The following is a 16,376-nucleotide window of genomic DNA, read 5'->3' on the forward strand; positions in this document are numbered from 1 at the left end:
CCCAAAGTCCCTGTTTGTATGTTTTAAAGAGTTCCTTCTATCCAATAATCTTCTAATAAAATTCAACTTCCCTTTTAACCCAGCTTCTAGCCCTGTGCTTGCAAATAACAACATATAGCTTTTCTGGTATTAAAAAAAATAAGATTAAGGAAGGAGAAGAAATTAAACATACCAAGAGTAAGAATAACAAGAACCATAAGAATAATAGCTTCTGCCTCTGATTGTGAAATCCTTTGCAATATCACTGAGGAAAAGTGCATATGAAATTTGTAAATAGATTATACTTTCCTTCTCTTCTTATATTGCAAAATGTTATGTAAATATTTTGTTTATTTTTCCTTCATGGTGGTTGCAGTTCTTAAAGCAGAAGAAGTAAAGGGGAGCCTCAAAAAGAAAGTCAGTTCCCTCTCTACTCTGCCATCTAGAAGGAAGAACTTCCATAAAAAGACAAAGCCAGTAATTATTTATTCATTCTTTTTTGAATGTCTTAGAAACTATATGTGCAGCTTGTACTTTATTAACCATAATCCTAGATTATGGGTTTAATTTCACTAATAGACAGTAAGTGTAGTCTCTCCAATATGAAAAGTCTGCAATTTTTAAATTTGCAAATTTCGGTTCTAATATTTGAGATATCTGTATGTATTGAAGTCTATGTTCAATTAAATGTTAATAATTTAGAAAACATGACATGTCAAGAATATCCTGTAAGCTGGTTAACTCTAAGCCTGGTCTTTGCAATGCAATTTAAAAATATCAGTAGAATTAAGTATGAGTAGAATCGAAGTTTTGTGTAAGAGTGGAGAAAAGCCCAAGTTGTTGTGCTCAGAGGATTGAAGGCTCAAGGGCGACCATGTCACTTTTCAGGTAGGTGACATGCTGCCTTTCCTCAAGTTGTACAGGGGAAAGGCAGGGTACTTGGGTAGAAAAGTCAAAGATTTTGAAGTGAGGAATGCCTTAAGATAGGAGGTAATGACCACCTGCTGAGAACAGCTTACATGTACACTTAAATACCCATCACAATGCCTGCTAGCCTCATGCTGCTAAGGCTGATTTTGAAAAGTAGGCGGTGATGTATTTTTCAGTACTGGAGTTTGAACTCAGGGCCTTGCAAACACTCTACCACTTGAGCCCTGCCCTCAGCTCTTTTTTGCTTTGGTTATTTTTCAGATAGAGTCTTGCACTTTTGCCTGGACTGGCGTCTGACTTGGATCCTCCTACCTATGCTTCCAGGCATCATCCACCATGCCTGGCTTGTTCTTTGTGATGGGGTCTCACTAACTTTTGTCTGGGCTAACTTCAAACCACGATTCTCCCATCATGGCTTCCCAAGAAGCTGGGATTATAGATATGAGCCACCATGCCTGGCAGTGATATATTTCTAATAATAGAATATATAAACTTACAGAACTTGACTTTAAGAACATTATGGAACAAATACAAAATTATAACCACAGAAAATCATGTGTTTTTTTCAGTTAATTCCATTTTTGGCCATCTGACTATCATTAACAAGCTTAATTTTTCTGGTTCATATAATACTAAGTACCTTTATATTAATGTTATAGAATTTGAATTGTCACTCTTAATGAATCACCTCTGTGAAGAGTAGTGTGAAGGAGGATGGTTCTCTGAAATGTGAGATAAAGTGGAGGTTTCGGATGGTGAGAAGTAGACCACAAGGTGGTGATCTGAAAATGGTGCTGGAGAACCAGAAAGAGGCTGTGCCTCACTCCTTTCCATTGAGTCAGAGAAAGAAGAAAGTAAGGACATGATGATGACACCGGAAAAGGCACCTGTGATCTGTTGGCAAACCAGACTTTCATTAGTGAAGTGTAGAGAGTGAAAAATATTAAGATAAAAGAGTTTGTCCTCAGAGGAGGATGACTGAGAAGCTGAAAAACTGTGTGTGGAGTAAGTGTGGTTGGGAGTGTTTGACAGTGAGGATGTGAAGGTGAGCCAATAAAATGGAAATGAAGGAAGCATTTGTGTAGGAGAGAGAATAGGCCTGCTAGAAGAAAATTGGGACCCTTAAGATAATATTTCCTGTAAGCAAGGAAGTATTAAGTTGTATACACTGAGGAATATGGAGGCGTGGAATTATTCAGGCCTGAGAAGGGCTCACATATGAGAAAAGTCAGTAGGCTGATTGACTATTTCGAAAGTCTTCCAAGGACAGATGCATCCTATATGAGTATTGATTGGAGACTGAGTTTCTAGATTCAAGGACACAGGAAACCTCTAGGAAGACCAGGTATAAGAGCAGCCCTGAGGAGGTAGCACTCTGGTTTTTCCCTCCTTGACATCTCTATACAGAGGTATACCATTTCGTAGGAAGCATACATAATTCAAGACTTCTTTCTGGCAGCAAAGAGTGGAAAGTTTGTTTTTGTCATGTGGCAGTAGCATAAAAGAGTTTATAAATCACTCACCAGCCAGCTTTGACACTGGGATTCTTGATGAATTATTACGGTGGGGGAAATTGAATTTCATACGTTCTTATAATGTTAATAGTTATAATCAAATAACTTTTATATTGCATAAATGCAGCTAAACACAGCTTAAGTTTTCTAATTAGGAATAATAATGATAATTAACATGTTTTGAGTCCTTACGTTCCAGGCATTCTACATGTATAAATCTATTTATACCCATATGTCCCTTTGAAGCAGGTCAGACTGAATTATCCCTTATCTGGAATACTTGGGACCAGAAGTATTTCAGACTTTGGAATATCTGTGTAGATTTTATTGGTAGAGCAACTGTAATCTGAAAATTCAAAATCTGAAATGCTCTAAGATCTGACATCCAAAATTGGAGTGCTGACATGATGCAGACCTTCAGACGAGGGCTACTCAGCCTGTCCTATTATTCTGTCCCTTGCCCTCTCTAGCTCAGGTAAAGATAAACTGAGCATAGTGATTTTGCCCAATGTCACACATCCAATGTTGGGTGGAACTAGGATTTGCTCTCTAGCCTTCTGGCTCCAGAGTCTAAGTTCTGAATGCTGTACCTACACTTCATACCTTTCTATGTATTAAAAGTATTCATTGAGGACGGTTGCTTGGAAAGGATTATACTTTGAATAGTGGTGACTTGAGCATGTTTACAGGTGGCACAATTGATATGAAAGAAAGTGATTTTGTGAGTTGCTACATGGAATGAAAATTATTTTATTGATTCTGCAAACATTTTGAAGATGCCAAGACTCTCAGTGATGAGAAGAGCTATCACCTGGAGCAGGCTGGCTGTTACTCAGAAGGTCACATGGAGTGGTATAACCTTAGCAAGTTCACCAAGATCTCAGCCTCTGGGCAGTAGTGCCCCAGAGTGGATTAATTCAGTCCTACAATCTGATGTACTTAATATGGAATACCAGAGTACAAATATATTAATTTGCAGTGAGATAAAACTGTTCCATGAACCACTGGTACTTAGAGGATCAGTGTATTTTCTTTTAGTTGGTAGAACAAATGGAAAACCAAATTACAATGCAAGATGTTCATTGGTGAACACCAGGAACTTTGAATATGCTTTTTTTGGTTTTATTTCACAATATTTATTTTCTACTTGAGACATTTCTCAAGGATTTCATCAATAATAGCTGCTATTGGCATACACTGTCAGTCTTTGACTTATAAATAGCCTCCCCTGCCCCCCCCACCTCACCAGGGGCTCTGCTGCCATAGGAACAGTTGTTAATAAACATGGGTATTTTAGAGACTATGTGGGTTCAGAACAAGAGAAGGGAAGAGCATGAAAAGCAGAAATGGCAAAGGGCACCCATTTCAGGGATAGAGCCTAAGTAGGAGTGGTTTGCTTGAGCGGGATCTCTTTACCTCCAGTGTATCTCTGGAACACTGCCTGAGCACACCCTCTCCACACACTTTTATTACAGAGTCTGAAATGTCACCAGGTAGAGATTGGTTTATAAGCTATACATATCTCTGTGTGCTGGATTTTTTTTTTTTTTTTGGCAGTACTGGAGTTGGAACTCAGGGCCTCACACTTGCTAGGCAGACACTTTACCACTTGAGCCTCCTGCTAGCCCTGTTTTGTGTTGGGTATTTTTGAGATAGGGTCTTGCAAACTATTTGCCCAGGCTGTCTTTGAACTGTGATAGTGTGGAGGATGTTTTTACTGGCTGCCTAATACTGTTCCCTATTGCTTACCCTCAAAAGCACCAGGGTATCCAGCAAAAAAATACCATGATTAGTTGGAGCCAGTCACAATGGTCCCATTGCCCTCTGCTGAGATTGCAAAGGGCAGGCTGCTGAATGCAGGGAGGTCTTTTGCTATTCTGATAAAGAGGAAGGTAGCCAGGTTTTGTGGCGCATGTCTGTAATTACAGCACTTGGGAGACTGAGGCAGGAGGATCAAGAGTTAGAGGTCAGATTAGACAGTATAGCACTTTCAAGACCAGCCTGGGCTACATGCGTAGAGCACTATCTCAAAACAAACAAAAAAAGAGGACAATAGGTGGCTAGTACTTTCCTTTTTCCTCCTTTCTTTGTGCTTTAAATGTAAATGTGAAGCCTGGAGCTGTGGTAGCAATCTTGCAACCATGAGGTGACAGATACAAGGCTGAAAATGTGATTCCAGCAAACTGAAGGCTTTGGAGGAGAAGGATCAAGAGAGTCTGGGACGTTGTTGATCCTCCAGACTTATGGAAAGAGATGAGGAGAAAGTATAGCCCTATTGTACGCTGGCAAAGCATTTGGTTAACCTGTGCCTGCTGTTCCATGGAAGGCTGACTGTGTGCAGACTGAGGCTGCAGTGTTAGGAGAAATGAAGAAATGACAGGAAAAAGTTGGAATATTGTCATGTGTTGATTACTGCTTTTCAGTAGAATCTTACAAAAAGGAGTGGGCTCAAATTACTGCTCCTGGACGTGAAAGCAGGATCTAGTCTTGCTTTAGATGTACTCTGCTTTAACTCCCAAGCCGATTGACAAAGAGCTCCACAATTTGGAATTTTTCAGGGTCAGTGGTAGGCCCTCCCACCTAATGTTAGGGTTAGGATAGCCCCAAGAATAGATTCAGAGGTCAGCAGCTAAGAATCTGGAAGTTCTTTCTTCTTAAATTCTAAAGATTATTCGGATTTATTTATTTTGCAGCTGTGGTTCTTTATACAAGGAATTGAGCTGAAGCAATAGAACAGAGCTTGCTATGCTTTTGAGGGAACTGTATTACAAAGGTAGCAATTAGATGTGACTTTTTTTTCTTTTTCAGTGAGTACCAGGGACTGAACCCAGAGCCTCATGCATGCTAGGCAAGTGCTCTACCAATGAGCCACCCACCCCCCAGCCCAGCTGGGATTTATATTTAAATCTCCAAGCAATTCTTATCCCCACCTCCCTAAGTTAACACCATATGAAGTAGGAAACAAAAGCCATGGAGCTGATGGGAAGCCAAAAGCTGCCTTAGATGGCGCCATACAGGTCAATGACAGATTCTCCTGAGACTTAAACCAGGAACAACCACATTGTCTAACGCGGAAACTTATGGAAATCTGCCGATTTCTGTCTAGTAAGGTGTGATGCGGAGTGTGGAGTGCAGAGCACAGTGTGCCTCTCATTATGCCCTTTCCTGAATGGGAATTTTATTGAGGTTGACTGTTCTTTTTCTCATCATTTTTTACATGGAAGGGGAGTGGTTTAGAGACAGATAGCTTATTTTTGTCTTTTTTATCTGTATAGATGGGCAGACAAAAGTTGTCCTATTCAGACTTGAATAGAGTGGATAGGAAGTCACCCAACGCTAGGTGTAGTACTTGGATGAGACAGTGGGTTGTCTTCCTTGGAGAATGAGCTCTGGTCAATGCATATGTGTAGGAGGGAGTACATGGGCGTATTGTGTTGAGGACTGTGGCAGACACTGTCATATGGTCAGTCTAATATCCACTCTTTACATCCACCATAAAATTTAGAAAAGTTAAATACTTGATTTTCTGTTATTTCTTACTGAAACAGTCATATAATTCAATTCTTGCCCATAAGTCTGCTAGGAGACTTAATGGAAGGCTTTCCCCCTTTTTTTTTTGTGTTACTGAGGATTGAACTCAGGGCCTCATCCATGCAAGACAACCACTAAACCACTGAGCCATATCCTCAGAACCCCTTTTCTAATAAAAGGAACAGAAAGGGCTTGGGAAACCTCTTTTTCTTGCTTTGACCCGAGATGTGATGCTTGAAGCTACAGTGACCATCTTGGAATCAATAGGCAATAAAAAGGAGTACAGCAAGATGCTGGTGGCTCACGCCTGTAACCCTACCTACTTAGGAGGATCACAGTTCAAAGCCACCCTGGGAAATAGTTCATGAGACTGTATCTCACAAATATCCATCACAACGAAGGTATTGGCCTGAGTTCAAACCCCAGTACGACAATAAATAAATAAGCAAACAAACCTGAGTACAAAAAGTTAAATATGTTGGCAAGAAAGTATTGGAAATGTTGTTAGCATCACTGGTTCATAAACCAACCTTAGTAAGTCACTCAATTCAAGATTTCTTACCCTGTGAACTGGATTCTGATACTTATAACCCAAAGTATTTTAAACTTTTTACAACAGGCTGGTTCACATGGAAAATTGCATTATTGAATATTTACTATGAAGAAGTGTAATGTCTATTTTAAGCAAAGAGGTTTATTTAGGTCATAATTCTGGAGATTCAAAGTCCAAGATTAGGTGGTCCCAACTGGTCAGCCCCTGGTGAGGGCTGAATGGCAACCTTCATGGCAAAGGCTGGAGCCCATGTGGGAGGAAGAGCTCACATCTTTTTTTTTTTTTTTTTTTTCAGTACTGGGGTTTGAACTCAGGGCCTACACCTTCAGCTCCTCGCCAGCCCTTTTGTTATGTTTTTTTTTTTTTTTTCCAAGATAGGGTCTCACGAACTGTTTGCCCAGGTTGGCTTCAAACCTCAATCCTCCTGATCTCTGCCTTCTGAGTAGTTAGGATTATAGGCGTGAGCTACCAGCACCCGGCTAAGAGCTCACGTCTTGAAATAGTAAGCCAGAGGCCGGTTTAGGGTCAGCTCACTCTTCTAACAACTCACTCTCATAAGCGCTCAGGGATCCCAGGGTGACTTTACTCCCTCCAAGGCCAAAATCTAAGGCCCTTCACTAGCCCTCACTTCTTCAAGGTTCCACACCATCTCCCAATACTGCCAACCTGGGACCAAGCTTCCAACACCTGAACCCTGGGGGACAAGCAACAACAACAGGCATTTTCTCAGTCTATGGCCCAGTGGACAGTTTTACTTTTTGGAATAGAATATTGACATAGCTCAGTCTTGCACCTTTATCACAATTAGAGAACATTTAAAAAATGGTGAATTATACAGTAAGAGATGCTGAAAATGTTCATGACCAAATAAAAATCTTCAGAAAAAAGTTGTTCAGTTCAATGGACTAAGTTCAATGTGAAGTCATGGCTTTTTATAGAATGTTTTATGTCACTGACAGAAGTAAATGGTTACTACTTCCAAAGTGACAGCTTACCCTAAATGCTTTCTGTAAGAATATGGACTTCTCCTTCCAGTTGTCCTTGTAAATATTTTCACCATTTCAGGTGAAAAAAATTATTCCAATTATTGACTGACTATATCAGATTCAAGATTTTGATTTTTCTAAATCCTTTCTAAAAATCAGTGGTGAGGGCTAGAGGTGTGGCTCAAGTAGTAAAGTGCTTGCCTAGCAAGCATGACGCCTTGAGTTCAAACCCCCAGTACCTCCAAAAAGAAAATAAATAAATAAATAAAAATCAGTGGTGAGAGCCACGCATACCAGCTTTCCATATCATAAGAAGGTACTTGAATAGCAGCCAAAGGAAAGCAGGCTAAGAAGTAGACATATTTCTATGGATACAGCTTGTAGACAAATTCTATTTGACCTTCAAGGAAAGGTAGCATTTACAATTTTATGTCACTTTTCACATATGGAAAACGTATGATCTAAATAATTTTCCTAGAAAAGTAGTCTACAGTTTTGTTTCTTTACATTAAATTCAATAACCTGAAAGGGTGTGGTGCTGCAGATTCTCTGGTTCCTGAATCACTTCAAAGTCACAAAGAAGTCACTTTGGGGCATTGACCATAGGTCTTGATGTCATTTTCTTTTTGTCATCACACATAATAGTTTTTTGTCCTTTTCTGTACACTTGAGTCAAGTTGACTGAAAAAAAAAATTAACATTGTAAGACTAGTGAAGTTATCCTCTAAGTGGGAGATTCTTAAATGTAGAATAAGGGTGTTTGTAACCAAGTCACTAAGAAAATTTTTTGGTCTCTTTTCTACTGAGATTTGAGCACTTAAAGGAAGAAGTTTGAAACAAAGTTTAAACTTGGAGATTTTCTTGATTAAAATTACTCTCTTCAAGAAAGTATTGTGATTGAATGACCCATGCCTGGCTGGTTCACCTATCTACTTTTTATGGTTCCCTTATTTTCTGGCTTTTCTCAAATCTCATGTGATGACACATGCCCATTTGTTTTCATCGTGGGAGGACCATGGCACCTCCCACAATGCTTTGCACCGCTCAAACTGCACTGGTCTTCTTTAGTACAGGTATCCTCGTTATCTGAGTTTTATCTAAGTGCCTGCAATTATGAGACTGTAAACTGAAGACAAAGCTACGACAAGTATGTACTGATACAGTAGAAGTAGTTGTCCCTCATCCATGTCCACCTGTCTATCTTAGGGACATCGTTGGCCAGGGGTTTTCTGGTTACTGAGCACTCCTGCAGAACACAGAGTATGAGTGGATTTCAGGGTGAAATCACCAGTCCATTTTTGTTGTTGTTTTGGTTTTTTCTGCTTTATATTTTATTTATGATTTTATTGGCATATAATAGTTTTTTGGGGGTACATTTGATATTTACATGTGTGCTTACAATGTATCTTAGATTTACCCCCTCCATCTTTCTCCCTCTTACCCCCTTCTTAGAATAATTTCAACAAGTTTCATTCTTCTGTTTTCATACATGGATACGAAACACATTCACCTTATTCACCCTCATTTCCCCTTTCCTTTTGCCCACTCCCTCCCACTGGTACCTACCCCGAGGAATGATTTAGTTTTCCTTCCTGCCCGTCATTTCTTTTTGATTAAGTGAATATTGATAGTCCAAGGGGGTTTTGCCTTGGTACTTAAGGTCTGTATATATCATGCTTTAATCATATTAACCTCCACCCCCAATTACTTACTCATTCTTTATCACCATGCTTCCCTGATATTCAACAGCTCACTGTACAGTGCATTGTATTATATTAACGTATAGATGGTGGGTTGTTTCAATGTTTTTCATTCTCAAACATTTTCTTTCCCTCTCCCACCTCCCATAGCCCCCTCAGATGGACTCACTAATACAATTTTGTACTATACATGTATACATATACATATATATGTATATATGTGTGTGTGTATATATGTATATATATATATATATATAGTATGATCATATATATATCTACATATGTGTTTCACTTATAGGTCTAGCTTCCACATATGAGGGAAAACACACAACCTTTGACCTTTTGAGCCTGGCTTACTTCACTTAACATGAAGTTCTTCAGTTCTATCCATTTACCTGCAAATGATATGACTTCATTCTTTATGGCTGAATAAAACTTTACTGTGTATGGATACCACATTTTCTTAATCTATTCATCAGTTGTGGGGCATCCAGGTTGTTGCTGCAATAAGCATAGGTATGCGAGTGGCTCTATCATATCCTGGGTGCATTCCTTTGGGCATATGCCCGGGGTGGTATCAATGGATCATATGGCAGTTCTAATTTTATTTTTTTGAGGAAACTCATACTGTTTTCCAAAGTGGTTGCGCTAATTTACATTCCTACCAACAGTGTAGAAGTGTTCCTTTTTCCCCACATCCTCACCAACACTTGTTGTTTGTGTTCTTGATGATAACCATTTTGAATGGAGTGGCGTGGAATCTCAGTGTCATTTTGATTTGCATTTCCTTTATGGCAAAGGATGGTGAGCATTTCTTCATATGTTTATTGGCCATTTGTCCTTCTTTTGAGAATTGCCTGTTTGCTCAGTGGCTTGTTGATTCTTTGGGGTTAGTTTTTTGAGTTCCCTGTATGTTCTGGTTATTAATCCCTATCAGATGTATAGCTGGCAAAGATTTTCTCTCATTCTGTAGACTGTTTCTTCAGTCTGATGACCATTTCCTTTGCTGTGAAGAAGCTTTTTAGTTCCATGTAGTCCCATCTGTCAATCCTTTCTCCTAATTACTGAGCTATTAGAGTGCCATTCATAAAGTTAGTACCTAGGCCTATGTGGTCTGGTGTGCTCCCTATTTTTTCCTGGAGTAATTTCACCATTTCAGATCTTACGTTAAGTTCTTTAATCCAGTTCGAATTGATGCCAGTACACGGAGAGAGACTGGGAGCTAGTTTCATTCTTCTGCAAGTGGAAATCCAGTTTTCCCAGCACCATTTATTAAGAAGGTCTTTTCTCCAATACATATTTTGGGCACATTTGCTGAAAGGCAGATGACTGTAGATGCATGGGTTTATGTCTGGGTCTTCTGTTCTATTCCATTGATCTTCATGTCTATTTTTGTGCCAGAACCATGCTGTTTTTATTACCATGCCTCTGTAGAATAGTTTGAAGTCAGGTATTATGATACCTCCAGCGTTGCTCTTTGGCTCAGGATTGCTTTGGCTTGGAGGTCTTTTGTGCTTCCATATGAACTTGAACACTGACTTTTCTATCTCAGTAAAGAATGTCACTGGAATTTTCATAGAGATTGTGTTGAACATATAGATTGCTTTCGGTAGTACAGACATTTGAAATTGCCAATCTTGAAAAGATGTAGGAGAGATGATGAAAATGATGATGGAGAACTCAAATCACAGATTAAACCAATGACATAAGATCTGCAGAAGTGACAAAGATGATGATGACTCAGTTCTTAAAAAATGGAATATCAGGATTAAAAGTGGACTATGGGAACATTGTCAACAATCTCAAATTTCTTACAAAATAAAAATTATGATCTTGACATGGAAACCAGACAAGTCTGTTTATATATAACATGATTTTGTAAGAAAATTATGCCCAGCTCCCCACCTGATTAATTTCTAAGTATTAACACATAATTGCAGTTATAATCAGTTACTAGTGTAAGATGAAATAAGCATCAAATTCTCATCACTATAAATGAAATTTTGGTTTCTGTTTGAAGTAGACAATCTTTAAATGGCTTTTTTCTATTATCTTCAGGAAAAAAAGGATCTGAGGTACATTCTAGATGTGTGATCTTTCATATGTTTCATAGATGCTGTCCCTGGGGTTTGGAGAGTACTTACATTGCATCTGTAAGAATGAATGTGTACTATGCCTTCTGTGGCATGTTCCTTACACCTTGGCTTCCTCAGGAAAGCATCCCCTGAGTTGGTCATGGTTGCAGTTTCATGTCTTTAATGCGTAATTACTGGACTGATGTCTGTCTCTTCCATAGCCTGTTCGTAGCAGGAATCTTTTAAGATTTCTTCATTATTTTACATTTTCTATGCCCAGCACAATACCTTGTATACAGTAGGCACTAAAAATAGGTTTTGAACCAATGAGGGATGGATAGACTGTGTCATTGGGTGCAAGGCAGATCTAAGTTTGAATCTTAGTTCTGCCAGTTGAGAGAACTTGGACTTGGACCTCGGTTCCTTCTCTGTACAATGAAGACATTCCCTGCACTTCAAGGTTGCTGCTCAGGTCTGCATGAGGTACATGAAGCTTTCATTACTTTTCCTGGCCTACTGTAAGTGTGCAATAAATGCTAGCCATAATTATTAACTTACATGGATATTAACGTTGATTTTTTGTTGTTGTTGAACAACAGGGCCTGAACTCAGGGCCTTGTGCTTGCAAAGCAGGTGTTCTACTGCTTGAGTCACACCTCCAGTTCCTAATGTTGATTTTATATATCTTATCTACAATTTTTTTAATAAAATATCGAGAAGGTAGAGCAATCCTGTGAATGGCTAAAACCATGGCCTGTTGCAGCAAGGTACCTGAGCAGCATGTGTTAATACTTACAAGCTATGTGAGCTAGAGCAAGTTCACCATTTTGTGTTTTTAGTTTCCTCATCTGTGAAATAGTGTTGTTATTCATATCTCAAAATGTTGTTTGCTTTAAACAAATTAACCTATCCATATAAAGTGCTTAGGACAGTTTCAGTCACATAGTAAGCATTCAGTAAGTTAGAAATTTTTCTTACATTATTCCCTTAGGAAGATGGATGGACAAGGTGGACATAATGCAAAGTCATACATCATTATTTCCTGAAGCTTTGGCTTTATTTATTTATTATTTTGGCAGTAATGGGTTTTGAATTCAGGACCTTATGCTTGCTAGGTAGGCACTCTACCACTTGAACCACGTGTCCAGCCCTTTTTGCTTTAGTTGTTTTTCAGATAGGATCTTACATTTTTGCTCCAGGCTGCCCTCAGACCACAATCCACCTACCTATACCTCCTTTGTAGCTGGCATTACAGTTGTGAACCACCATGTCTGGCTTATTGGTTGAGATGAGGTCTGGCTGACTTTTTGCATAGGCTGGCCTCGAATGGTGATCCTCTCATTCTTCACCTCCAGAATAGTTGGGGCCACTGTGCCTGTAATCAAACAATTTTGATTAGATAATTTGGACAGGGGCAAGGAAACAGTATAATACAAAAAGCAGACTGGCTAACTTCAGATCACTTTTCTTGTAAAGGTTAAATCAGAGGTTCTTCCTGGGATTTAACTGTCATCTCTCTCCTGATTTCTTGGAAGGTCAGATAAAACAACTTGGCTTCATGTTGACTTGGTTTGTTGCAGGGTCAATGCAGGAACTGAATCCAAAACAATGACCCCTGTAAGTTTTACTTCACAATCTGAAAGTGTGGTCAATATAGACATATTTTAACTCTTACCTGTTTTAATTATCTCAGTCATAACTTAGCATTGGACTTAGTTTTAGACCTCCAAAAAGCCCAAGAGGGGTACAGACTATTAAAGGTCAAGCCTTTAAAGGATGTAGAGTGAGCTTTGACTAATCACCTTCCTCTACCAAAAATAATAGCATTTTTTATACAACCTGACATTATTTTAAAATCCAAGTATCAGTTAATCATTGCTTTTATAAAACAACCAAGAGAACACAGAAGAAACAGCTCCTGAATTTCTAAAGCAAACCCCAATCAACTATAGCAACAGTGTAAACAAGAGAAAATTGTAGGCAGGCTACATTAAAATTTAATTCTCTGCTTCTGTGTGACTTTGTGTTGCATGACAGTGGTTTCATAAAACAATGAGAAACATAAGAAAGGTAGGTATGGTAATTAACTTTGAAGGAGAAAATTTAAGACCCATTACCTCTTTGTAGCAATTTTTTGTAAGATGTCTTCCTCTGACTCAGCAAAGAATTTTTAAGACCTTGGTGAAATGACTTCTTAATATTTTTATCTTTATGGAAAAAGTATGTGACCCTTCTGCTGCTCATTCCATTTTTACTTTAATATAATAATGTAATTCAAAACATGGGTCCTTGAACTATAGAAGTTATCTGGGAGCCTAATAACGTATAGGATTATAGAGAATATATTTTACTACTTATTCCTAGATCCTATGGAAATGAGTTTTGAGAGAAATTTAAGCCATACCAAGTTGGTAAAACTAGTTAATATGTCTGACTTAGAAGTGTTTCCTGCATTTTTATATTACAAAAGTTAAATTAAGAGTCTTGTTTTTAGAAAACTCTTCCTGGAGGTTGAGTACAGGAAGGGCCACACAATCAGCATTTAAAAGAATGCACTCATCTCTGATCCCCTTTGCATGAAGTTGAGGCCAGGGTGGCCTTACTGTTCCATTTGCTGGCCCCTTGCAGCTACAGCGATGGGGTGGAGTTGTAAGAGGCCAGAATCCAGTCCAGACTCTGGGCTCTGCTGCTACTGTAGTGGGTGGTCATAACCAGCTGTTCCTTAATAATGTGCTGGATTTTAAATTCATCAATTGGGAATTTCTTGACGAACCTATCCCCCGCCTTCTTAATCCCAACAGATGTTTTTAAATTGAAGAATAATTTACATACTGTAAAGTATACAGATTTTTAAAATATTGAAATTCATTTTTAATAAGCCATTGTACTCTAGTAAGAAGTTCTGTTTGTTGAGAAGCAAAGAAACAAAGTTGGTTTGCAGGATAGAAATTCCTGGGAGACAATCCTGCACCTACTGTCTAATTTATGTTTGCAGAATTCACATGTAGCATATACAGGAAGAGGTTGAATTATCTCTGTAAGATGTCTAATTTAGGGTATTTTTCTTATTACATTTATTTATACACTCCAAGGAATTGAGCATTTTCTCCAGTCTTTCCATAATATTTGGACTGCCTGCACATAAGTTTCCCTTGGGGTGCTGGGGAGAGAACCCAGGGTCTCACACATGCTGGGTAAGTGTTCTGTGACTGCAGCACCTCCTTGGCCCTCTTAAAATTATTTACAAAGAAAGCTGTTTTTCCAAATTAATAATAGGTATTTTTTTTTTTTAGAATGAGTCTTTGGTATATAAGAAAATGAACCTTCTCATTGAGACTTTACCTCATTTGATAGTTCATACATCTTTGTTCCTACATTATTTTTTTTACTAGAAATTTGTCATTTCTAAGTGAAGAATACCTCTAGCTCATAGCAGCAGTTCTCCAAGAGAAGAGCTCTTGACACCTAGAATGTTTGTTATTTTGATAATTCTGCCATTCATTGGTTCTATATTTTTTCTCATAAAGTCCTAAAGTTTAATAAACTATGAATATTAGAGGAATCCCTTCTATATTCATTTCCTTTCTGGAGTTTCCTCTATAAATTTTGCAGAAAAATTGATAAAACGATTTGCTGGCAGTCACTTCATTCAGGTGACTCCTCACAAGACTGCAGTGAAGGGAAATTTGGCTTCAGCCCCTGCCTTGCATTCACTCGTATTTAAGCTCAATATGAGTTTCCTGCTGTATGGGGGATGATTGCATTAGTTTTTCTGTATGATCTTGTTGGTATCTCCTATGGCCTGAAAGTTTCTTACAGGTATGTATTTGTCACGTGGAATGAGCTGTGACTTCCAACCAAAGGTGTTCCCACTTACAGTGCATTTACAGGGTGTCTCTCCTGTGTGCATCTCTGATGTATGATATTGACTTCTGAGAGAAGGCTTTTCCCCACTCATTGCATCCGTAGGGTTGCTCACCTGTAAAGTATACCAATATTAAGAATATAAGACTACAAGAAGTGAAAGAAAAAGTCATGTTTTCTCTGTGCTCACAGTACTTCTCACACCAGATCTGTGGGTTTCCCTTGTCAAATAATTTCCTGATTTTCTGTGGATACCAATTGAGTCATACAATTTAATCCTCTGATGCCATAGACTGAGGGTTTAGCCTTGCAGGACTGTCACCCTCATTCAGGTGACAATCAAAAGTCTGGTCTCCTGCACTTCTGACTGACTGTAAATTGGAGGTTGCTACGACCTCCTCTTTGAGTTTGGCAGTTTGCTAGTCTGGCTCTCAGAACTTAGGAAAAGAGTTTACTTATGATTGTCAGTTTGTTATAAAAGTGATAAAACTCAGAAACAGCCAAATGGAAGATATGCACGGGTAAGTTATGGGGGGAGGAACACAGGCCCTCTCCGGGCACTCTCCCAGCACCTTCAGGTGTTCACTAACTCAGAAGTTCTTTGAACTCCACTGCTTACATTTATTTTGAAGTTCTGTTTCAAAGCTGTCATCAGTTAAATCAATGACTCTTGGTGATTGAACAATCTCCCACACCCTGTCCCCTCCATGGAAGTCTGGCGATGGTACTAAAAGTGCCAAACCTCTAATAACAAGTTCCTGCCCTAATCCTAAGGCTATCTAGAGCCACCAGTTACCTCATTAACGTAGGAGAGAGTTCAAGGATATTAGAAGATCTTGTGTTAGGAATCATGGATAAAGACAAAATATGGCAAAAGATGCTCCTAACACCCAGGACGTTACTAGGGTTTTAGGAAACCTGTGTCAAGAACCAGAGGTAGACACACGCACACACACACATTCTCTCTCTCTCTCTCTCTCTCTCTCTCTTTCTCTCAGTAGACCAGAGGTAAAGACTATACATATGTGTGTCTGTGTGTCTGTGTGTCTGTGTCTGTGTCTGTATATGTAACTTCCACAACCCCCAAAAGTTCCATCCTGTCAAGCCTCTGTTCCTAAAAGCAAGCACTATCCCATTTCTGTTGCTGTTATTAACTTGAACGTCAATAAATGGAAACATTCAGTCTGTGTTATTCCGTGTGTGGCTTCTTTAGCTCAGCATTAAAGATTCATCCATGTTATTAT

The 16,376-nt window shown here is 38.9% G+C and overlaps 1 protein-coding gene across 7 annotated transcripts in view; it reads left to right on the plus strand.

The window, feature by feature from the left end:
- The window catches only part of Nrg4 (neuregulin 4), a 145,136-nt gene that overhangs the window by 6,804 nt on the left and 121,956 nt on the right, over positions 1-16,376 (plus strand). For 2 of the 7 annotated variants that reach the window (XR_012443995.1, XM_074061772.1), the window contains exon 4: positions 356-456. The exons of the other annotated variants lie outside the window; for them this stretch is intronic. The gene's annotated coding sequence lies outside the window, so the exon portion shown is untranslated. The remainder of the gene's footprint in view (positions 1-355; positions 457-16,376) is intronic. 7 annotated transcript variants of the gene reach the window in all.

This window comes from Castor canadensis, chromosome 19 (assembly GCF_047511655.1).
Source record: "Castor canadensis chromosome 19, mCasCan1.hap1v2, whole genome shotgun sequence".
NCBI lineage: Eukaryota > Metazoa > Chordata > Mammalia > Rodentia > Castoridae > Castor > Castor canadensis.